This window comes from Carlito syrichta, unplaced genomic scaffold, assembly GCF_000164805.1.
Source record: "Carlito syrichta isolate Samal-C Ts95f unplaced genomic scaffold, Tarsius_syrichta-2.0.1 Scaffold307206, whole genome shotgun sequence".
Classification (NCBI taxonomy): Eukaryota; Metazoa; Chordata; class Mammalia; order Primates; family Tarsiidae; genus Carlito; species Carlito syrichta.
The window spans coordinates 212159-236336 of NW_007251302.1; positions in this window are offsets into that span (position 1 = coordinate 212159).

The window sequence follows — 24178 nt, forward strand, 5'->3', positions numbered from 1 at the left end:
GGCTGCCAGCGTTGTGATCATGCTACAGCACTCTGTGGGGGTACAGAGAGACCCAACTAAAAAAAAAGTCATAAGTATGTGAAAGCTACTGCCATGGTCATGTCCTGAGATGAAAATTCGTTGTTATTGATTTAAATCACCTGCCTTTTTATATCTGTGAGTACACTTTGAGGCAACTACCCACAGCAACACTGAGAGAACTTGAACTTGATTTACTAAAGGAAACTTAAGATACATTCGTCTGAAACGAACTCACTTCAAAGGTAAGTATGTGTGTGTGTGTGTGTGTGTGTATGATCTGATTGTTAAAGGATTTCTATTCAGGCTAAAAAAGAAAGAAAGAAAAAAGAAAGAAAGAAAAGGAAAAGACTTTCATTGGGGCAATTTGGTGAAAAAAAGTTAGTAGATGCCAAACCATGCACATTTGCAACATATATAAACTAAATACTTGTTATTTATCTGAAATTTCTATATACCAGGCTTCTTTTATTTTGTATCTTTACTCTCAGAAAGTGTATTTACATCTGCAGTGTTCCTGGATTGATCAATAGTTTAACAGGTGGTCAAATAAATAGAATAAAATGATGGTAATATTAAAGTGATACATACACAGATTTTCACACCTACTTTAATAAATATATTTAGATGTATATTTGAAACACAAATAAGAAGATATAAAACAATGTCCCTCTTGGTCAAGTTTTTGTGTCTCACTGGTAAGACATTTTCTGCAATCTAACAGCTGGGAATGAGATTGTAAGGGTGCTGGTCTCCATCTGCCCCAGGGACCACATGTGCAGACATGAGGTTGTCTCAGGAGCAGCTCTGGGAGCCCCATCCTCCAGGTCCTTCTGCAAGAGCCAAGATCAAGAGCCTTGGAGCCTAGAAAAATTCTTGCTGAGACAAAAGTCTCGTTGTTTAAAGATGAGAAAGGAGAGAATTGCCATTACTCTAGAATGGAAAAGAAATTCATAAAACATGAAAGTAATAAAAGAAATGCACTTCACTGGAATATAAAAAAGACCAGAAAGATACATAATAAAAAGAGGGCAATACTGGCAGTAGGTTGTACAGATTTGTGGAATAAAATGGAAAATCCAGAAAGAGATCCATATATATGTTATTGTATATTTTATTATGTAATAAGATTGTTCATTAAGATCAGTGAGGAAATAATAGATTATTCAATAATCCTCTTTGGCAATCAGCTCAGCTCAGTAACACAAAGACTGATAAATCCCTACTTACCTCATACAAATAGAGAATTAAGTATTCTCTATTTAATCAGAAAACAGGAAATCGTACAATGTAACGTTGATGAATTGCATATAAATTGCATGAGAAAGCATCTCTAAGCCTCATTATCAAAAGTAGAGACTAGAAGGAAAAATTGGTAGAGTTTATTAAAAGTAACATTTGCATTCTAGTCAACAAAAGATGCAAAAAAAGCAAATAAATGGAAGTTTTTTTTTAACTTTTAAAAATTTTTATTGTAAAGATGTGGGGTACAATTCAGGGTTAGGTATACAAACATTGATCATGCAGGTACCCCTGTTAATGAAGTATGCCCCTCCCTCCCCTAGCAGTTTCCCTCAACTGCCAATTCACCCCCCTCAACAGTTTCCCATTACTGCTAATCACTTTCTTATAGCATTATAATTGCTCAAGATCATCTTATGAGTGACAACATATGGAACTCTGTTCTTTGTTTCTGTGATAAATCACTGAGTATAATAGACTCCAAATCCATCCAGGTTGCTGCAAAGTCCACATATTTGTCGTTCTTTATCATCCATTTGTTTTCTTTTTTTTTATAATCGATATTTTTATTTTATATTGTGGGATACAGTCAAGGGTTAGGTAAACAAATATGCTTCATTCAGGCCCCCTTGTGGATAATTGGTGTCTCCCCGTCTCCAGACAGATGTTTACTACCATTAGTCCCAACTCCCTCCCATAGTTTCCCAACACTGTCAGTCACTTTCTTATAGTAGTGCATTGGATGATCAAGGTCCACTATATGAGTGAGAATATGTGGTACTCAGTTCTTTGTTTCTGTGAGAGGTCACTTAGTATTATAGATTCTAGCTCCATCCAGGTTGCTGCAAAATTCATGATTTTGTTCTTTTTTATGGCTGCATAGTATTCCATCGTGTATATGTACCACATTTTTTTAATCCAGTCCTCTTTTGATGGACAGCGTGGTTGGTTCCAGGTTCTTGCTATTGTGAACAATGCTGCAATAAACATTCGCTTGCAGGTATCTTTTTTATAGAGTGATTTGAGTTCTTCAGGGTATATTCCCAGTAGGGGGATTACAGGATCATATGGGAGGTTGATGTTTAGAGCTTTTAGAAATTGCCACACTGCTTTCCATAGAGGTTGCACTAGTTTACACTCCCACCAACAGTGTAGAAGTGTTCCCTTTTCGCCACACCCTCTCCAGCAGCTGTTATTTTTTGAGTTGTTGATAATTGCCATTCTGACTGGAGTTAGGTGGTATCTCAGTGTGGTTTTGATTTGCATCTCCCTGATGATTAATGAGGTTGAGCATTTCTTCACGTGTCTGTTGGCTGCTTAGATGTCTTCCTTTGAGAAGTGTCTGTTCATATCTTTTGCCCACTTTATAATGAGGTTGTTTGTTTTTTTCTTTTCAGCACATTTGAGTTCCTTGTAGATCCAGGATATTAAGCCTTTGTCAGACCTAGAGTTGGCAAATACTTTTTCACAGTCTGTAGACTGTCTTCCTGCTCTCTTGATGGTTTCTTTGGCTTTGCAGAAGCTTGTCAGTTTAATGAGGTCCCACTTGTCTATCTTATCCCTTATGGCCTGTGGGTTTCGAGTTTTGTTCAGGAATTGGATGCCAGTTCCAATTTCCATGAGGGTATGTCCTTCATTTTCTAAGGTTCTTATGGTTTGAGGTTTTATATTTAGGTCCCTGATAAAATGGAAGTATTTTAAACACATTTGATAAAGGGTTAATAGCTCTAAAATGATGTATATTAATTCTTACAAGCAAATAAGAAAATATAATACTCCAGTCGAAGAATGGGCAAAAAGTACACAAAACAAGTTACAAAAGAATAATTATACATGGCTAATCACCCTGTTAAATAATGCTGACACTTAGTAAAGGTAAAGAAATACAAATTGAACTAACAAATCTCATTTTCTGAACCATAGTGCTTGGTTGAAAAACCATGTCTCATCAAGTATATGTCCTTGAGAGAGCTATTTAACTTCTCCCTGCCTCAATTTTGCATCTGTTAAGTTTAGTGTTACTCTGAACCCTCAGCTGGCTTCTGTGAAGATCAAATAAGATACATGTGAAGTGCTTTGTACAGTAACCACGAGAGAATGATTATTCATACATACGATTACTTTTTTATTAATACAGTCATTATTTATAAGATTCCAGATGCACCAATGATACAAACATTAGATAAAATTAATAAAAAGCAGTAAAAGAAGCGATATAGATTTTAAAGTAGTGAAGTGTGGATATCAACTCAAGTAAGACCAGACACCAGAAAATAGATTGATTAAAATGTATAAAAATGGAATAACAGCACAAAAATATAAATATGAAATACATTAAAACTATATATTCTTTAATATGGTGAACAAATGATATATTTCTTTAAAAGTGAAATCCATCTACTGAATAAATAAGAAAAAGTAAAGAATATCAAGCGAACTGGTACAAATATTGTTGCCTATAGGGAGAAGAGAGAAGAGGAGAGAGAAATCTAGGATGGAAGTGAAAATATCTAAATCCAGCTTCTCTTTAAAGATTGACATCAGATCCATATGAATGTTTTATTTATGCAGAAGAAATATTTAAAAATGAAATAATAAAGCCAATTTCAAGAACTCAAAAATTCACATTGAAAAAACAGACTACATATACATCACTGGTGGCGTACACATATAGAGGAGAATAATTAGAAACAATTTTTTGAAACAGTAAATTGAGTGTACACCCTAACAAAAGAAAAAGAAAAGAGAAAGAAATGCTAGATTCAGAGAGAGGGAGAGAGAGAGAAAGGGAGGAAGGGAGGAGGGAGAAAGAAAGGGAGGGTGGAAAGAAGGGAATATTACACTGCATAATCTAGGCCTAATGTTCGTAATAATTTTAGTTATTACTCTTATTTTTATATAGAATAAATAAGAACTCTTCCCAGGTAAGATCCCAGAAAAAATTATTGGATAAATGATTCACTACAAATAAGTCTTCCCAAAATGATCTCCAAAATGTCTCCCTTTTTAGATCAACGCATATACTCTTGTCAGTCCTAGGAGCCATATACACAGCCTCCATCAGGCCCTAGGATGGCTGAAAGAACTTTGCTGTCAGCCAGATTGCTTGGCTGAGGTCTGGAAATTATAGCTTGGTCTTCAGGGAAGTCCTGGGGGTTGGGGTTTGGAGCAGGTTGCAGCTGCTGACAGGGGAGTGGGATGTAAGGAGGCAGGAGTATCAGGTGTTTAGCTGAGGGTTTCTCTTTGTTCAGAATGCAGTATTCAGAGACAGGAAGTGAGACCAGGGCTGGTCTGTCTTGTGTTCCAGGAGAAGCCACATGCAAGATTTTCAGTGGATTATAAGGCAGCTCTGAAACACTGTGCCTGTCCAGGTGGCACAGTAATACACACCAGAATCACTTTCTTGTAGATTTTGAAGTACAAATTTCCAGCCGCTCCCTATGCCTTTAAAAGCATCGTATTTCCCTGAACTGATTCCTGATTCCACAGTAACCCAGGAGGTGGAGGGCTCATAGTACAGAAGGCGTCGTGGTGCCTTCCGTTCTTGGAATAGTTACCAGTGAATGTTGAAGTTACTTGGTCCAAGGTTATCACAAGTGATTAAAGCAGACAAGCCACTCGTCCTGGTGACTGACTTCATTCTCCCACCCTTGTTGGAAGATGCCTACTTGGCTGCAATGGGAACAACAACAACAAAATAACGAATACTTTCTTGGTATGGAAATCCCATGAGCATATTTCAAAGCAGCGTACTTACCGGGATTAAGGAAAGGTAGAAGTAGAGCCAGAGCCCACAGCAAGGCTCCTTCTTGAGTCTTAGAAGGAAAAAGACATGAGAACAGGGAGCAGAATGCCATCTCAGCACAGATATCACTCCCAAGGAAAGTTATCCCAGGAACAGACAGTGGATGGGAGCCAATCTTCCTGAGTCTCAGGCAGAGAGGAGTAACTAAAGATCTATCTCAGAGACTCTTCAGCCTCCACTCAGAAAGGCTGATACCTGGAGGCTCTACAGTGAAGCCGCACCCTCTATACCGCAACCCCTTTCTCCAGTGCCTCGTGCTGCAGCAGAAAGCAGGATCTCTCCAGAAGGGAAGCCAGGAGCATGGAGAGGACTCAGGACTCAGCTCTGGACTGCAGAAGAGGAGGAAGTACAAATATGTCGGGAATCTCATCCTGATCCAGCCTGCCCGGGCCCTTGTGGAGTGAGCAGTCCCACATCAGGCTAGCTTCCCTCTACCTCAGAGTTTCATTGTATTAAAACTCCTGCCCTGGTCTTGTCCTGAGACGAAACATCTTTATTGTATCCTACCGACCTTCCTTTTGCTATATGTGAGTTTGAGCAGCTACCCACAGCAACTCTGAGACGGATTGAAATGGTTTTATTAAAAGAAAACAGTATCAGGAGTCCCTGTCTGGTAAATATGTATGTGTGTGTGTGTTTGTGCATGTGTGCATGCGCATGTGAATGTGATCAGAATCCACTTATTAGATAACTTTTGTACATCCTCAAGAAAAACATGCCTCTTCCAAGGGAATTGTGAGATTTTGTTAATAAAATTAAAAACAAAATAAAATTTTTAAAAAGTACAGGATGCGACAGAGCATGGTGGCTCAAGCCTATAATCCCAGCACTTTGGGAAGCTGAAGTGAGATTGATTGTTTGAGTCCAAGTCTTTGAGATCAGCCTGGGTAACATGGTGAGACCTCGTTTCTACAATAAATAAAAAAATTAGCTGGGTGTGGTAGCATGCACCTGTAGTTCTGGATACTTGGAGAAGGATCGCCTGAGCCCAGCAGGTTGAGGCTGCGGTGGCCAGAAGCATGCCACTGCACACCAGCCTAGGTGACAGAGTGACACTCTAACTAAAAAAACAAAAAAACAAAAAACAAAGTAAAGGATGCCATGTATGCAATATTTGAGACATATTTAAATTAAACTCTTATATGTTGTTTTATGAAATTCCGCTTTCCCTGGGCATCCTATATTTGCTTGACAACCCCCCCCCCAAAGTGTACTCATCTCAGTAATTCATGCTGATTGATAGAGCAAAAGATAGGCAATAAAACGCGTAGTAATATAATGGTGAAAATTCAGTCGTGCATATACACATATAACCCACGCTTTAATAAGCATATTCAGATATATGTTGAAAATAATCACCACAAGAGGTAAAACAATGTCCCTTCTTTTTTTTTGCTGTCATGTTTTTATAAGTTGGTAAAATGTTCTTCTTGTTTATTATTTTTATTTTAAATATGTTGGGTACAATTCAGGGTTAGGTCTACAAATGTTCATTATGCAGGTATCTTTATTGATGGAATATGCCCTTCCCTCCCTTGGCAGTTTCCTACTACTGCCAAACCCACCCTCCCTTCCTTGGAAGTTTCCCACTACTGCCAATCCCTTTTTTATAGTATTATAATTATAGTATTATAAGGAGGCATATTCAAGGTCTATTTATGAGTGAGAATGTATAGTACTCAGTTATTTGTTTCTGTGATAGATCACTCAATAATATAGATTTTAAGTCCATCCAAGTTTCTTCAGAGTTCATTATTTTGTCCTTTATGGCTGTGTAATATTTCATTGTGTATATGTACCACATTTTTTTATCCAGTCCTCTTTTAATGGGCTACACTGTTGGTTCCATGTTTTTGCTATTGTGAATAATGCTGCAATAAACATGCATTTACAGGTATCTTTTTTATAGAGTGATTTGACTTCCTGTGGGTATATTCCCAGAAGGGAAATCGTGGAATAGTATGGAAGGTCAATTTTTAGATCTTTTATGAATTGCCAAACTGTTTTCCACAGAAGTTGTATACACTCCCACCAAAAGTATAGAAGTGTTCCCTTATCCCTGCATCTTCTCCAGCATCTGTTGTTTTTGAGTATTGATGATAGCCATCTGGATTGGGGTTAGATGGTATCTCAGTGTAGTTTTAATTTGCATTTCTTTGATGACTAGTGAGGCTGAGCATTTTTTCGTGTATCTGTTTGCTGCTCAAATGCCTTCTTTTGAGAAGTGTGTCTATTCGTGTCTTTGGTCCACTTTGTAATGGGGCTGTTTAGTTTGTTATTTTTGGCACGTATGTGTTCCTTGTAGATTCTAGATATTAGGCCTTTGTCAGATATAGAGTTGGCAAATATTTTTCCCAGTCTGTCTTCCTGCTCTCTTGATGGTTTCTTTGACTTTGTAGAAGGTTGTCAGTGTGATGAGGTCCCACTTTTCTCTCTTATCTCTGAACGTATGGGCACTTGTGGTTTTGATCAGGAACTGGTTGCCAGTTCCATAAGGGTGTCTCCTGCATTTTCTAAGCTTTTTAGAATTTGAGGTTTTACATTTAGGTCTTTGATCCATTTAGAGTTGATTTTTCCATTTGGAGATAGGTAGGAGTCATGTTTAAATGTTCTGCATGTAGTCAGTAGTCAGCCAGTTTACTAAATAGGTTCTTCTCTCCTCAGTTGTTGATGGTGAAACTTTGTCGAAGATTAGTTGGTTGAGAAATTGAGATTTTGCTTCTGAATTGTCTATCCTGTTCCATTTGTCTATATGCCTGTTCTTGTATCAATACCAGGCTATTTTGATTATTGTAGCTTTATAGTAAAATTTAAAGTCTGGAAGTGTGATATCTCCCATTTTTTTGTTGTTATTTATTTGTTTGTTTGTTTGCTGAGGATTGTTTTGGCTATTCATGATTGTTTATGTTTCCATATGAATCCCTGTATTGTCCTTTCCAGGTCTGAGAAGAATGCTGCTGGCATTTTAATAGGTGTTGTGTTAAATCTGTAGATTGCCTTGGACAGCTTAAAAATGTTGATTCTTCCAATCCATGATCATGGAATATTTTTCCATTTGTTTGTGTCATCTTTGATTTCTTTGAGTAGTGTTTTATAGTTTTTGTTGTAAAAGTTTTTCACTCTGGTTAGGAAGATGCCAAGGTATTTCATTTTTTTGTGGCTATTGTGAATGGAATTGTGCTTTTTATTTGGGTTTCTGTTTGTTTATTATTGGTGTATAGAAATGCGATTGTCTTTTGCCCATTTATTTTATACCCTGAGACTTTGCCAAAGTCCTTTATCCATGCAAGGAGGTTTTGGCAGATTCTTTAGGTTTTTGTGGTATAGAATCATGTCATATGCAAAGAGGGATAGCTTAACTTCCTCTTTTCCTATTTGGATACCTCTGATTTTCTTCTGTTGTCTGAATGCTCTAGCTAGGACTTTGAATACTATGTTGAACAGGAGGGGTGAGAGTGGGCATCCTTGTCTTATTCTGGTTTTCAGGGTAAATTATTTCAGTTTCTGTCTGTTTAGTAGTATGTTTGGTGTGGGTTTCTCATATATGGCTCTTACTATTCTGAGATGTGTTCCATGTATGCCTAGATGTTTGAGGGTTTTTATCAAGAAGTGGTGCTGGATTTTATTGAAAGCTTTTTCTGTGTCTACTGATATAATCATGTGGTTTTTGTTTTTTACATCTATTAATATATTTAATTACATTTATAGTCTTGTGGCTATTGAACCAGCCCTGCATCCAGGAGGTGAAGCCTACTTGGTCATGGCAGATGATTTTTGAGATGTGTTATTGGATCCAGTTTGCTTGAAACTTGTTGAGCATTTTAGCATCTATGTTCAAGGATGTAGGCCTGTAGTTCTCTTTCTTTATTGGATCTTTACCTGGTTTCAATATCAATGTGATGCTAGCTTCATAAAATGATTTAGGGAGATTCCATCTTTCTTGATTGCCTGGAATACTTTCAAAAGAATGGGTATCAGCTCTTCCTTGTATGTTTTGTAGAATTCTGCTGGAAAACCATCTGGTCCAGGGGTTTTTTATGCAGGTCGTTTTCTTATGACATAGTTGATTTTCTGGGTTGCTATTGGTCTATTTAGGGTGTCTTTATTTCTTCTTGTTTCAACCTGGGGAGGTTGTGTGATGTCAGAAATTCCTCCATTTCATTTAGATTTTCAAGTTTGTTTCTATACACATGTACATTGCAGTCTCCAATATTATTTTATATTTCTTTGGAGTCAATTGTGATTGATCTTTTGCATTTCTGATTGTATTTACTTGGGCTTTTTCTCTCCTTTTCTTGATCAGTCTAGCTAGGGGGGGTCTATCAATCTTGTTTATCCTTTGAAGAACCTGATTTTTTTTTCATTGATTTTTTTGTGTTATATTTTTGGCTTCTATGTCCCAAATTTGGGCTTTTATTTTGGTGATCTGGATTCTTCTACTGAAGTTAGGGTTTTGGTGGTCTTGCTTTTCCAGATTCCAGGTGATATGTTAAACTGTTTGTGATCTTTTCATTTTCTTCATGTGTGTTCATAGAGATATGAATTCTCTTCATAGTACTGTTCTCATGGCATCCCTGAGATTTTGGTAAGATGTTTCTTCTTTTTCATTTGTTTCCAGGAAGGTTTTAATTTCTGTTTGGATTTCTGTATTTATCCAAGAGTTGTTTAGCATCATGCTGTTTAGTGTCCATGTTTTTGTGAGGTTTGATGTACTTTGTTGGTGTTGATATTTATTTTTATTCCACTGTAGTCTGATAGGGAGCATGGTAGTATTTCAATCTTATGGAATTTGTTTATGCTTGATTTATGGCCTAGTATGTGGTCGATCTTCGAGTATGTCCCATGTGGTGATGTGTAGAATGTATATTACATGGTTTGGGGGTGGATTGTACTGTAGGTGTCAATTAAGTCAATTTGATGAAGTGTCATGTTGAAGTTCTGAATCTCCTTGTTGATATTTTCTCTTGATGATCTGTCTGGTTGTTATTGGGATAGTGTTAGCATCTTTTTTTTTTGTTTACCTAGAAGTTGCTTTTGAAAATTGATGCTCCAATGTTGAGTGCATATATGTTTAGGATGCATACTTCTTATTGATGAATTGAACTTTTTATCATTATGTAGTGACCTTCCATATCTTTTTAAATTTTGGATAGCTTAAAAGGTGTTTCGTCTGATATTAAGACTACAACTGCTACTTTCTTTTGTGTCTCATTTACCTGAAAAATTGTTTTCCATTCTCTTACTTTGAGTCTGTGAAGGTTCTTTCTGGTGAGATGAGTCTCTTGGAGACAACATATTGGTGCATCATGATATTTTATCTAACATGCCAATCGATGTCTTTTCAGTGGTGAATTTATTCCATTCATGTTCTGGCTAACTATCCAGATGTTGGGAGTTTATCCCTGTCATGAGGTTCTTATACAGTTTGTTGTTGCTGTCGTTTGTTTATTTGTTTGTTGTCTTTCTTTTGATTTTTTTGCTAATTTATGTGTGTTTTCAATCTTTTTCCTGCATTCTTGTGAAAGACATTATCTTTCTTTGTTTCTTTCTTCTGTGTTTAATACTTTCCTAAGTGTTTTTTGTAGAGCTGGTCTGGAGGTAGCATAGACTCTTAGGAATTGAATGTCTGGGAAGGATGTTAATTCTCCATCACTGATGAAACTTAGCTTAGCTGGGTAGGTGATTCTTGGCTAAATTTGTTTATCTTTGAGAACACTGAAGATTGGGCTCCAATATCCCCTAGCCTGAAGTGTTTCTATAGATAAGTCTGCTGTTATTCTAATTGGTCTTCCCTGTATATAGCCCGACCTTTCTCTCTTGTTGCCTTTAGGATTTTTCCTTTTATACCAACTTTGTGTAAGTGAATTACTGTGTGTCTAGGAGTTGGTCTTCTCATTTGTTGTCTTACAGGGGTTCCCTGAATCTCTTGTGATTGAACAGTCACGTCTCTTATTAGATGAGGGAAGTTTTCTTGGATAATTTCATGGAATGTTTGTTGCTGGGTAACTTCTGTCTCTCTATCTGCCTGAGGAATTCCAATTAATCTTAAATTCAGCCTCTTGATATAATCACTCATCTCTTGGAGGCTTTGTTCTGCCTTTTTAAGCTTATTTTCTATGTTTTTAACAGTTTGGGTTAGTTCCATATTTTGATCTTCAAACTCTGAGAGTCTTTATTCTAGTTGGTTAATTCTGCTTTCTATGCTTTTCAGTTTGTTATTTATTTCATTCACTGTTTTCTTTACTGAAGTTTTCAACTCTTTCATTCTTTTCTCTTATCTTTTCTCATTTCTATTTATTCTCTCTGTTAATATCTTGATATTTGGGTTTGTGGTTTGAGATCAGCCATTCTGGGGGCTCTTCATTGTTTGAGTTTCATAGTCTGTACTCTCAGTTGTCCTCCTTGGAGTCTGTATGGGACCCATATTCTTCCTTTGATTTTCTTCATTTGTTTATGTTTTCCACCCCCGCTTTTTAAACCTCTTCTTTGATTCTATTCTTCAGTGATGGGGGGATACATTTTACTTCTGTTTGCTCAATCTCCTTCCTTATGTGCATTCTCTGGCTTTCTTCAATTTTAAAGCTGAACTCAGGGTGTGGGCCTGTCCTTTTGGCAGTTTTGAGATTTAATTAGGAGGAAACTGTGATTCAAAAGCTATCTTCAGATCCCAATATCTGCTGACAGGTTTTTGGGTCCCCTGGACACCACTTTCCACTGCCTTACAATCTGTCCATGCAGTATGGTGTATGTTTGCCCCCTAAATGCAAAATGAGATAAGAAAAAGGTAAAAATGGAAAAAATAAGGAGGAAGAGGAAAGATGGTAGAGACAGAGAATAACAAGAGTGAAAATAGACAGGCATACAAAACTAATGATAAATAGAGAAACAAAGACAGAAGAAACAAAAGCCCCAAAACATACAATCATCCAAACAAACAAAAAAACCCTGTTGATGCACTCACCCTCAAAAATATCCATACACAAACAGAAAAATCTTTAAAAAATTAAAATAACAGGAGCAAAGCAAGCATGAAATGTAAAGAAAATAAAAAGAGAAAAAACTAAAATAAAAAACAAACAAAAAACTTGCTCAGTGACCATTTCTGTAACTCCAGGTCCCTTTCAGCTGCCACAATGTGTTAAGGAGCAGCTCTGGTCTCTAGCCTGACCCCTCCACTCTCAGCACAGGCTGATAGGGTTGCTCCCAGCATGTGTCAGATGTCCCACTGATTACTGTGGAAGGAGGATGGATAAGATCCAGACTGACTCAACTCATCAGTTACTGCTGTCAAGTCTCCCACACAAACATGAGAAGTTTGTGTCTGCTCCAGCTTGAGGAGGGGCATCTGTCTTTCTAAGTCTGTTGAGGATATAGCCTCTCTGGGTCCCAGTTTGGATTCAGGCAGAGCTGGGTGGGGCAATGCAGGTCTCTGTCTGGTCCCAAGACTGAGAAGATGGCTCCAATCGGTGTCTCCTTACCACAGATTTTCACAGCCTAACTTTTCTCCACAGTTCCTGGGGATCATGCCCAGTGTGCTACCACAGGTAATGGTGTAGATGCCAGGTGGTGAGTAGCAGCTGTTCTCTGTTGCCTCATCTCAAGTTAGCCCCAAATGGCATATGGCCCTGTGTGCTAGGGGATCCAATCTCAGGGTGGTGGTGAGTTTCAGTTTCCTCCAGAGATTCCCAGGTGCACGAATCCAAGTCTCCCCCTCAGACTGACATTCACTCACCCACTGGCTCACACCCACTCATGCAGAGATTTGTTACTGACATTTACTTTTGGAGAGACTCACACTCCAACCTATTCCATCACCATCTTGCCACCTCTCAATCCCTTCTTAATCATTGTTTCTGTCTCTCTCAGGTAAGTTACTTTCTGCTGTCATAACAGCTGGGAGTGAGAAAGAAAGTGAATGAGCCTCTACCAAAGCCTTGGCGAGCTGGAATAAACTTGGCGTCAGTCAGACAGCTTGGCTAGGACTTGGAGATGATAGCTCAGTCTTTAGAAAAGTCCTGGGGTCTGTGGTTGAGGTAGGGTGCAGCTGCTATCAAGGGAGTGGAATGAAACAGTGGAGATCAGGTCTTGAATTCAGGGTATCTCTCTGAAATCAAGGACAGAAAGCAACACAGGGATTGGTTTAGTTTGTGTAGCAGGAGCATCCAAATGCAAGATTTTCAGTGTGGTTCTTCTCAGTGTTACAGATTTTTCAGGTCAACTTGGGCTTCAAGAGTGTCAGCTCAATGGGCCAGCCAGTGGAGCCCCAGAGAGTGTTGGCTAAAGGTGTTGGTAAGCCTAGCCCCGGAAGTGTTGGTTCTATTGGGCTGGCAAGCCAAACCCTGAGAGTGTTGCTGATTCTGTGGGCTGGCAAGCCTAGCCCCTAGAGTGTTGGCTTTAGTGGGCTGACAAGTCAAGCCCTGAGAGTGTTACAGCCCCCAGAAATGTCACAGTTTCAGAGTATTGCCTTCTTCCAGCAGCTCTCCCAATTCAGCTGGCTCCATAAGCTGGTAAGCCAGACACTGGGGTGCACAGCTTTTCGGCTCCTATAATCTTCTGAAGCTCTTCGGGTTGGGGTTCTTGTCACTTGTCCAGGAGGAATAATGGACACGAAAAACCAGAAAGTAAGAAAGTAGGATTTATTGAGTGGACAGGAAAGCTCCCACAGTGGGAGGGTACCCGAAGGGGTTGCTGATTTTGAGCTGAAATTTGGTACTTATGTAGCTCTAAGACTAAGCTGATTGGCTAGCATTAGCTGTGAGCCGATTGGTTGGCACAAGCTGTTCTGATTGGTCATCACTAAGGACCAATCGGCGGGAGGTAGGGCCCTAATGGTGATCTGATAGGTTGGTACCTGGCAGTAAGCTGGTTGGTTGTTTTTCCTATCCCAGCAGTGAATACCTAAGTTCTAGCTTGAGAGGCTGGCAGGGAGCTTGTTTACCAACAAGAGTGTATCAGCCTTAGAGGCCTGCTTGAAGTTTGCTACATTGTTACAGGAGGACATTTCCTGTCTGTCTGTCTAGCCTTTCTCTAGCTATATCTCTTCTTTCAACTGGTCTGAATCACTGAGCCTGCCCCAGGGGGCACAGTAATACACACCAGAATTACTTTCTTTCAGATTTTCCTGTACAACTCTACAGGTTTCCCTGTACTTTTAGAAGCATTATTTTTCCCTGTACAGATTCCCAAATTCATCACAACCTTGCGACTGGGGAAGCCTCAGTACAGCAGGTGTGCTGGGGCCTTCCCCTCAAGAAGGAGATAGAATTCACTGGAATGGAGAAAATATTTTGTTCAGGGATATCACAAATGATGGTAACAGATGACCCAGTCATCCTGGTGACTAAGTAACACCATTTCCACACACAAACTGGAAGATATCTCACTGACTGCAATAGGAACTACAATAAAAACTTGAATATCTCCTTAGTATGAAATCTTTTGCAAAGCAAAACTCCCATGAGTGTCTGTCAATGCAGCATACACACCAGGAGGCAGGAAAGTTAGAAGTAGGGTTAGAGACCATGGGATTCTTTCCTGTGTTCTGAGAAATAGAAGGACTAGGAGATAAAGAGCCGAATTCCCTCTCAAATCTCTTATCCTACTCAAGGGAAGTGATCCCTAGAACACACAGCAGTGGGTGAGAGCTGGTCTGCCTGACAGTCACAGCAGAGAAGAGTGACTGAGGATCTATTTTAGAAGAACCCCTAGCTTACCACGCAGAAAGGTTGATGCCTGGAGGCCCTGCAGGGAAGCCTCTGCCTCTCTGCTTCAACTCCCATGTTGAGAGCCCCTCTTGGCAGCTGAGAGCAGGCCCTCTTCAGAAGGGATGCCAGGACTGCAAGGCTACAGAGAAGTGGAAATATGGTAGGAAGCTGAGCCTGGATCCAGCCTGCTTGGGCCCCTTTGGAGTGAGCAGTCCCATATCATGCTCACTTCTCTGTGCCTCAGATTTTCAATATGTTAAAGTTGTCTCCATGGTCTTATCTTGCAACGATGCTTCTTTATTATTGCCTTAAAACACCTGTTTTTTTATATCTGGGGGTACACTTTGAGACAGCTTCCCACAGCAACTCTGAGATTTCCAGATTTAGTAAAAAAATAAATAAATAAAAAGGTACTGGGTGCCATGGCATGCCATATTTGGGGACATACTTAAAGTGAAACTTGTTTGTCGTCTGAAATTCCAATTTACTAAAAATCTGCTATTTGGGGGCCATCCCTGCTCTCAGAGAGGGTACTGATATCTGCAATGTACCTTGATTGAGAGATGGATTAATAGGTCATTCAAAATGTAGAGGAAAATGATGGTTAGATTCAACTAATTCATATATAAATTTTCACCCAATATTTTAAATAAACATATTTAGATATATGTTTAAAACACTTATAAGAAGATATAAAACAAGGTCTCTTTGGTCACTGTTTTGCCTCTCCTGGGTAGTCATTTTCTGCTGTCTAACAACTGGGAAAGAGAGAGGGAGGGAGCTCCCGCTGGCTTCCATCTGCCCCAAAGCCCACATGTATAGACATGAGGCTGTCTCAGGAACAGCTCTGGGAGGCCCATCCTTCAGGTCCTTGTACAGGAGCCAAGATCAAGGAACTTGGAGCCTGGAAAATCATTGCCGAGACAGAAGTCTCATGGTTTAAACATGAAAGTAATGAAAGAAACTAACTCCACTGGAATGTAAAAAGGACCAGAAAGCTACAAAATAAAAAGAGGGCAATACTGGCACTGGATTATACAAATTCAAGAAGTACAATGGAAAATCCATAAAGAGATTCACATGTATGTTATCATATATTTTTATGTGATAATATTGTACATTAAGATCAGTGAGGAAATAATTGATTATTGAATAATATTTCCTTGGCAATCAGCTCAACATGTGGAAAAAAAGACTAATTAAAGTTCTTACCTTACCTCTTACAAAACAAGAAAGTAAAGACTGTTAAGTTCCTAACTTATCTCTTATGAATAGAGAATTCAGTGCAATAAAATAGAAAATAAGAAATCATAGAGTTCAACATTGATGAATTGCTTATAAATTGCATGAGAGAGCATTTAAAACCTCATTGAAAGTAGAAACAATGAGGAAAAACTGGTTGATTTTAATAAAAGTATATTCAATGTTCTAGTCACCAAAAGGTGCCAAAAAATAGCAAATAAGGCAAAGTATTTTCAACACGTTTGAAAAAGGGTTACTATCTCTAAAACATTGCATATTAATTCTTACAAACAAATAAAAGATATAATAACCCAATAGTAGAAAGGGCAAAAAGTACATAAAGCAATTTACAGAAGGAAAATCATACATCACCAATCACCTTGTGAAATAATGCTGGCACTATATAAAGATAAAGAAATACAAATTGAAATAACAAATCTCAATTTCTGAAACACACATGTTTGGTTGGAAAGCCATACTCCATCAAATCAGTGTCCTTAAGGGAGTTATTTAATTTCTCCCTGCCTCAATTTCTCATCTGTTATATTTAATGGTACTTTGAAACCTCAACAGCTTTCTGTGACTATCAAATAAGATAATGTATGTAAAGCGCTTAGTACAGTAACCAAGAGACAATGAATATCCATACACAATCATTGTTATTATATTAATACTGTAATGATTTATAAAGATTCCAGATGCATCAATGATACAAACATTAAAAAATACATGAATAGGAATCGTTCAAAGAAACTATACATTTTTAAGTGTAATCATGAAGTGTGGACATTTATTTAAGTAAGCCAGATGCCAGAAAATAGATTGATTAAAATGTATAAACATGGAATAACAGCACAGTGTAAATATAAATATAAATGTAAATATTAAATTCAAATAAACAATATATACTTCAATATGGTTAACAAATAATTTATATCTTTAAAAGTGAAATTCATCTGCAGAATAAACAAGAAAAAGTTAAAAAATACCAAGATGACTATTAAAAATATTGTTGTCTATAGGGTGAGAAAAGAGGAGGAGAGAAATCTAAGATGTAAGTGAAAATCTCTAAATGCATCTTCTCTTTAAAGTTTGACATCTGCTCCATATGAGTGTTTTATTTATACAGAAGAAACATTTCTAAATGAAATAATAAAACCAATTTCAAGAATTCAAAAATTCACATTGAAAAAACAGACTAGATACATATATCCCTGGTGACATAAACATATAGAGGAGAATAATTAGAAATGATTTTTTTAAAGCAGTAATTTGATTGTACACTCTACCAAAAGACAGAGGGAAAGAGAAAGAAATTTTAGAACTAGAGAGAGAGAGGGGAAGGGAGGCAGGAAGCAAGGAGAAAGAAAGGGAGGGGGGAAGGAAGGGAATTTTACCCTGAATAATATAGGCCTAGTGGTATCAATAATAATTTTTGTCCCTACTCTTATTTTAAATAGAATAAATAAGAACTCTTCTCAGTTAAGATCCCCGGAGTAATTATTGTATAAATGATTCACTACAAATAGCCTTCCCATAATGCTCTCCCAAATCTCTCCCTTTACAGATCAACACATATACCCTTGTCTGTTGTAGCAGCCACTTACTGGGCCTCCACCAGGCCTTAGGAGGGCTGAAAGAAGCTTGCTGTCAGCCAGACTGCTAGGCTGATGTCTGGAGATGATAGCTTGGTCTTCAGGAAAGTCCTGGGGGTTGGGGTTTGGAGCTGTTGACAGGGGAGTGATATGTAGGGAGGCAGGAGTATCAAGTGTGTACCTGAGGGTTTCTCTTTGTTCAGAACCCAGTATAATCAGGAACAGGAAGAGAGACAGCCCCTGTCTCATGCAAGATTTTTAGTGTGGTATAAGGCAGTTCTGAATCACTCTGCCTGTCCTGGTGGCACAGTAATATACATCAGAATCACTTTCTTGTAGATTTTGAAGTACAAAATTCCAACTGTTCCCTGTGCCTTTAAAAGCATCATATTTCCTTGGACCTTATGCCTGATTCCGAAGCAACCTTGGCAGTTGAGTTGTCACAGTACAGAAGATCACAAATGATTACAGCAGATGGCCCGGTCGTCCTGGTGACTGACTTCATTCTCCCACCCATGTTGGAATATACCTAGCTGCCTGCAATAAGAGCAGCAAAAAATAATGAATACTTTCTTGGTATGGAGCCGATTGCAAAAGAAATAAAAAATTCAATGAGTATCTTTCAAAGAGGCATACTTACCAGGAAGCAGGAAAGGTAGAAATAGGGCCAGAGCCCACAGCATGCCTTCTTCTTGGGCTTAGAAGGAAAGATACCAGAGAACAAGGAGCAGAAAACCATCTCAGCACAGATTCACTCCCAAGGGAAGTGATCCCCGGAACAGACAGTGGATAGGAGCTGGTCTTCCTGAGTCACAGGCAGAGAGGAGTGACTGGGATGTATCAGAAGTCCCTTCAGCTTCCACTCAGAAAGGCTGGTGCCTGGAGTCCCTGCAGAGGAGACCTGCCCTCTGTGCCACAACCCTTTTCTCCAGCACCCCCTGTGGCAGCAGAGAGCAGTGCCTCTCCAGAAGGGAAGCCAGGAGCATGGAGAGGACTTGGAACTCAGTTCAGAACTGCAGAAGAGGAAGTGCAAATATGGAGAGAAGTCCACTCTGATCCAGCCTGCCTGGGCCCTTGTGGTGAGCAGTCCCACATCAGGCCTAGTCATCTGCACCTCAGAGTTTCATTGTGTTAATACTCCTCCCTTGATCTGGTCTTCAGATGAAGCGTGTTTATTCTATCCTACCGACCTAACTTTGGCCATATGCGAGTATGGGCAACAACTGACAGCGATTCTGAGAAGGCAAGGCTTTATTGAAAGGAAACAGTATTTGGAGTCCCTGTATACTGTCCTCAGTGGTAAATGTGTTTGTACATGTGTGCTTGTGGTGAGTGTGATGAGAATCTGCTTAGTAGAGAATTTTTGTACATCCTCAAGAAAAAATGCTTCCTCCAAGAAATGTGTGAGATTTAGTATACAAAATTAAAAACAAAACAAAATTTTTTAAAAGTACAGGTTGCTGTTATATGTAATCTTTGCAATATTTTAAAACCAAAATCGTATATATTGCTTTTATGAAATTTACTTGGCAAAAGTACCCCCCCCCAGATATACTTTTCTCAGGAATTCATGCTGATTGATAGATCAGCCAATAACCACTAAAACAATAAAACATGTGTAGTAATATAAGGGTTATATTATAAGTAATATAAGATTTCAGTCATGCATATACACATATAACCTACACTTTAATAAGTATATTCAGAGATATGTTTTTAAAAATCACCATAAGATGTAAAACAATGTTCCTTCTTAATCATTGTTTTTGTCCCTCTCAGGTAAGTCATTTCAACTATCATAACAACTGGGAATGAATGAAAGGGAATGAATAGGCCTTTATCAGCCCCATAGAAGAGCTGGAAGAAACAGTGTCCGCCAGACCGCTTGGCTAAGGCCTGGACATGGTAGCAGCTTAGTCTTTAGGAAAGTCCTGGGAGCTGGGGATGGGGTTGGGTGCAGCTGCTATCAGGCATTGGGATTGAATGGTGAGGATTATGTATGGAGTTCAGGGTATCTCTTTGTTCATAATACAATGCAATAGGGGGCAGGAAGTGAGATGGGGGTAGGGGGGGAGTTTGTCTATCTTGTGTACCAGGAGCATCCACATGTAAGATTTTCAGTGTGGTGTATAGCAGATCTGAATCACGGTGTCTGCCCTGGTGGCACAATAATATACACCAGAATCACTTTCTTTCAGATTTTCCAGTACAAATCTACAGCTCTCCCTGTGCCTTTAGAAACATGGTTTTTCCCTGTACAGATTCCTGAATCCATCACAATCTTGAGGCTGAGGAAGTCACAGGACAGCAGATGTTGTGGGGCCTTTCCCTCCTGGAGAAGATATCAGCGAATGGAGAAGATATTTTGTTCAGGAATACCACTAATGATGGCTACAGATGGTCCAATTGTCCTGGTGCATAACATCGGACATCGTTTTCCACCCAAGCTGAAGGATATCTCACTGGCTGCAATAGGAACTACAATAAAAATATGAATATTTCCTTAGTATGAAGCCCTTTTCAAAACAAAAATCCCATGAGAATCTGCCAATGCAGCATATTTTCCAGGAGGGAGGGAAGTTAGAAGTAGGTCTAGGGACCATGGGATTTTTTTTCCTGTGTTCTTAGAAATAGAGGGACCAGGAGACAAGGAACAGAATACCCTCTCAAAACTCAGATCCCACTCATTGGGAAACAACTCCTGGAACAGACAACAGTGAGAGCTGGTCTGCCTGACAGAATCACAGCAGAGAAGAATGACTGAGGATCATTTTGGAAGACTCCCTAGTTCTTCACACAAAAGGACTGATGCCTAGAGGCCCTGCAGGGGAGCTCCTACCTCTATGCTTCAACCCCTACGTGGAGAGCCCCTCTTGGCAGCTGAGAGCAGGCCATTTCCTGTAGAGAAGCAAGGACTGCAGGACAACAAAAGATGGGGTGCAAATATGGTGGGAAGCTGAGCCTGGATCCATTCTGCCTGGACCCTTCTGCAGTAAGCCGTCCCATATCAGGCTCACTTCTCTGCACCTCAGACTTTCAATATGTTAAAGTTGCTGTCATGGTCTTTTCCTGCAATGCCACTACTTTATTGCTGCCTTAAACCACTTGCCTTTTTATACCTGGGGGTACACCTTGAGGCACTTCCCACAGCAACTCTGAGATTTCCAGATTTAGTATAAGAAAAAAAAAGGAGCCAGGCTCGGTGGCTCAGCCTATAATCCCGTGCCTTTGGGAGACTGAGGTGAGTGGATTGCCTGAGTCCGCGGGTTCGAGACCCGCCTGGGCAGTGAGACCTCATCTCTACAATAAATCAAAAAAAAAATCAGCTGGGCGTGGTAGTACATGCCTGTAATTCCAGCTACTTGGAAGGCTGAGGCAGAAGGATCGCCGGAGCCCAGCAGGTCAAGGCTGCGGTGGCCAGGAGCAGCCACTGCACTCCAGTCTGGGAGACAGAGTGAGACTCCAACTAAAAAAAAAAAAAAGAAAGAAAGAAAAAAAAGGTACTGGGTGCCATGACATGCCATATTTGGGGACATACTTAAACTGCAACTTATTTGTTGTCTGTCTAAAATTCCTGTTTACTGGAAACTTGCTATTTTTTAGCATCCCTACTTTCAGAGAGCATACTGATACCTACAATATACCTTGATTGAGAGATGGATTAATAGATCATCAAACAAGTAGAGTAAAATAATGGTGAAATTAAACTGATTCATATACAGATTTTCATCTACTCTTTGGTCACTTTTGACTCTCTCAGCTAATCATTTTCGGCCAACTGCCCCAGGGTATCCAACTGCCCCAGGGACCACATGAGCAGACATAAAGCTACCTAGGAGCAGCTGTGAAAGCCACATCTTCCAGGTCTTTATGCAGGGGCCAACCTCAAGAGCCTGGAAAATCATTGCCAAGACAGAAGTCTTATTGTTTTAAAATTAGAAAGTTGAGATTTACCATCACATTAGGATGGGAAGGAAATTTGTTAAACATGAAAGTAATGAAGAAACTCACTCCAATGGAATGTAAAAAGAACCAGGAAGCTACATAGTAAAAAGAGGGCAATTCTGGTACTAGAATGTACACATCCAAGGAGTAAATTGGAAAATCCAGAAAGAGATCCACATGTATGTTATCATATATTTGTATGTGATAAGACTGTACATTAAGATCAGTGAGGAAATAATAGCTTATTGAATAATCCTCTTTGCCAATCAGCTCAACATGTGGGGAAAAAAGACTAACATCCCTACCTTACCTCTTACAAAACAAGAAAACAAAAACTAGTAAGTTCCTACTTTACCTCTTACGAACAAAGTGTAATAAAATAGAAAAATAAGAAATCATCGAGTTCACTGTTGATGAACTGTATATAAATTGCATGAGAAAGTATGTGTAAGTCTTATTAAAAGTAGAAACAATAAGGGAAAGCTGGTTGATTTTATTAAAAGTAATATTTAACATTCTAGTCACCAAAAGATGCCAAAAAATATCAAATAAGGCAAAATATTTTCAACACATTTGAAAAAAGATTAATATCCCTAAAACAATGTATATTAATTCTTACAAACAAATAAGAAAAAATAATAACCCAATAGTATAAAGGGCAAAAAAGTAGGTAAAGCAATTTACAAAAAGAGAATAACCCAATAGAATAAAGGGCAAAAAGTAGGTAAAGCAATTTACAAAAAGAGAATTATACATGGTTAATCACCTTGTGAAATGCTGGCACTCAATAAAGAAATACAAATTGATATAACAGATCTCAATTTCTGAAACATAGTGCTTGGTTGGAAAGCCATACCCCATCAATGTCCTTGAGAGAGTTACTTAATTTCTCCCTGCCCCAATTTCTCCTCTGTTATATTTAATGGTACTTGGAAACCTCAGCAGGTTTGTGTGAAGATCAAATAAGATAATACACATAAATTTCTTAGTGCAGTAACCATTAGAGAATGACTATCCATACATACAATCATTGTTATTATCTTAAAAGAAAATGAAAAGGTACTGGGTGCCATGGCATGCCATAATTGGGGACATACTTAAACTAAAACTTGTGTGCTGTCTGTCTCAAATTCCAATTTACTGGAACTCTGCCATTTTTTTTGTTTCCCTACTCTCAGAGAGCATAGTGATATCTGCAATGTACCTCAATTGAAAGATGGATTAATAGGCTGGCAAATATGTGGAATAAAATGATGATGAAATTAAAGTTTTCATATACAGATTTTCACCCAGTACTTTAAATAAACATATTTAGATTTATGTTTAAAATACTAATAAGGAGTTATAAAACAAGGTCCGTTTGGTCAACTCTTTTGCCTATCTCAGATAGTCATATTCTGCTGTCTGATCTCTGGGAATGAGAAATTGAGGGCTCTCCAGCTGGTCTCCATCTGCCCCAGGGCCCACATGTGCAGACATGAGGCTGTCTTAGGAGCAGCTCTGGGAGCCTGTCCTCCAGGCCCTTATGCGGGAGCCAAGATCAAGAGCCTTGGAGCCTGGAAAATCATTGCCGAGACTGAAGTCTCATGGTTTAAAAGTGAAAACGGAGAGAATGGAAAGGAAATTTGCTAAACATGAAAATAATAAAGAAAAAGAACTCCACCAGAATGTAAAAAGGACCAGAAAGCTACCAAATAAAAAGAGGGCAATACTGGTACTAGATTGTACAGATTCAAGGAGCACAATGGAAAATCCAGAAAGAGATCCATGTATATATTATCATATTTTTTTAATGTGATTAGATTGTACCTTAAGATTAGTGAAGAAATAATAGATTATTGAATAATACTCTTTGGCAGTCAGCTCAACATGTGCCCAAAAAAAAGACTAGTAAGCTACTACCTTCTTACAAATAAAGAAAACAAAGACTGATAAGTTCCTAACTTACCTCTTACAAATAGGGAATTAAGTATAATAAAATACAAAACAGGAAGTCAAAACAGGAAGTCAAGAGGTTTAATGTTGATGAATTGCATGAGAAAGCATCTCTCAACCCAATAGCAAAAGTAGAGACTATTAAGAAAAATTGGTAGATTTTACTAAAATATTTAACATTCTAGTCACCTGAAGGTGTCAAAAAATAGCAAAGTCAAAATATTTTCAACACATTTATTAAAGAGTTAATATCTCTAAAATGATGTATTTCAATTCTTACAGATAGGACAAATTAATATACCCATAGAAGAATGGGCAAAAAGTAAGTAAAGCAGTTTATAAAAGAAGAATTAAACATGGCTAATCACCTTATGAAATAATGGTGGTATTTAATAATGATAAAGAAATACAAACTGAAATAACAAATCTCAATTTCTGAAATACAGTGCTTTGTTGGAAAGCCATACCCCTTGAAGTCTATGTCCTTGAGGAAGTTATTTAATTTCTCCCTGCCTCACTTTTCCATCTGTTATGTTTAATGGTACCTTGATACCTCAACAGGTTTCTGTGAGGATCAACTAAGATAATATATGTAAAGTGCTTAGTGCAATAACCACTAGAGAATCACTGTCCATACATACATTGTTATTTTTCTAACACAGTAATTATTTATCAAGAATTTATAGAGAATT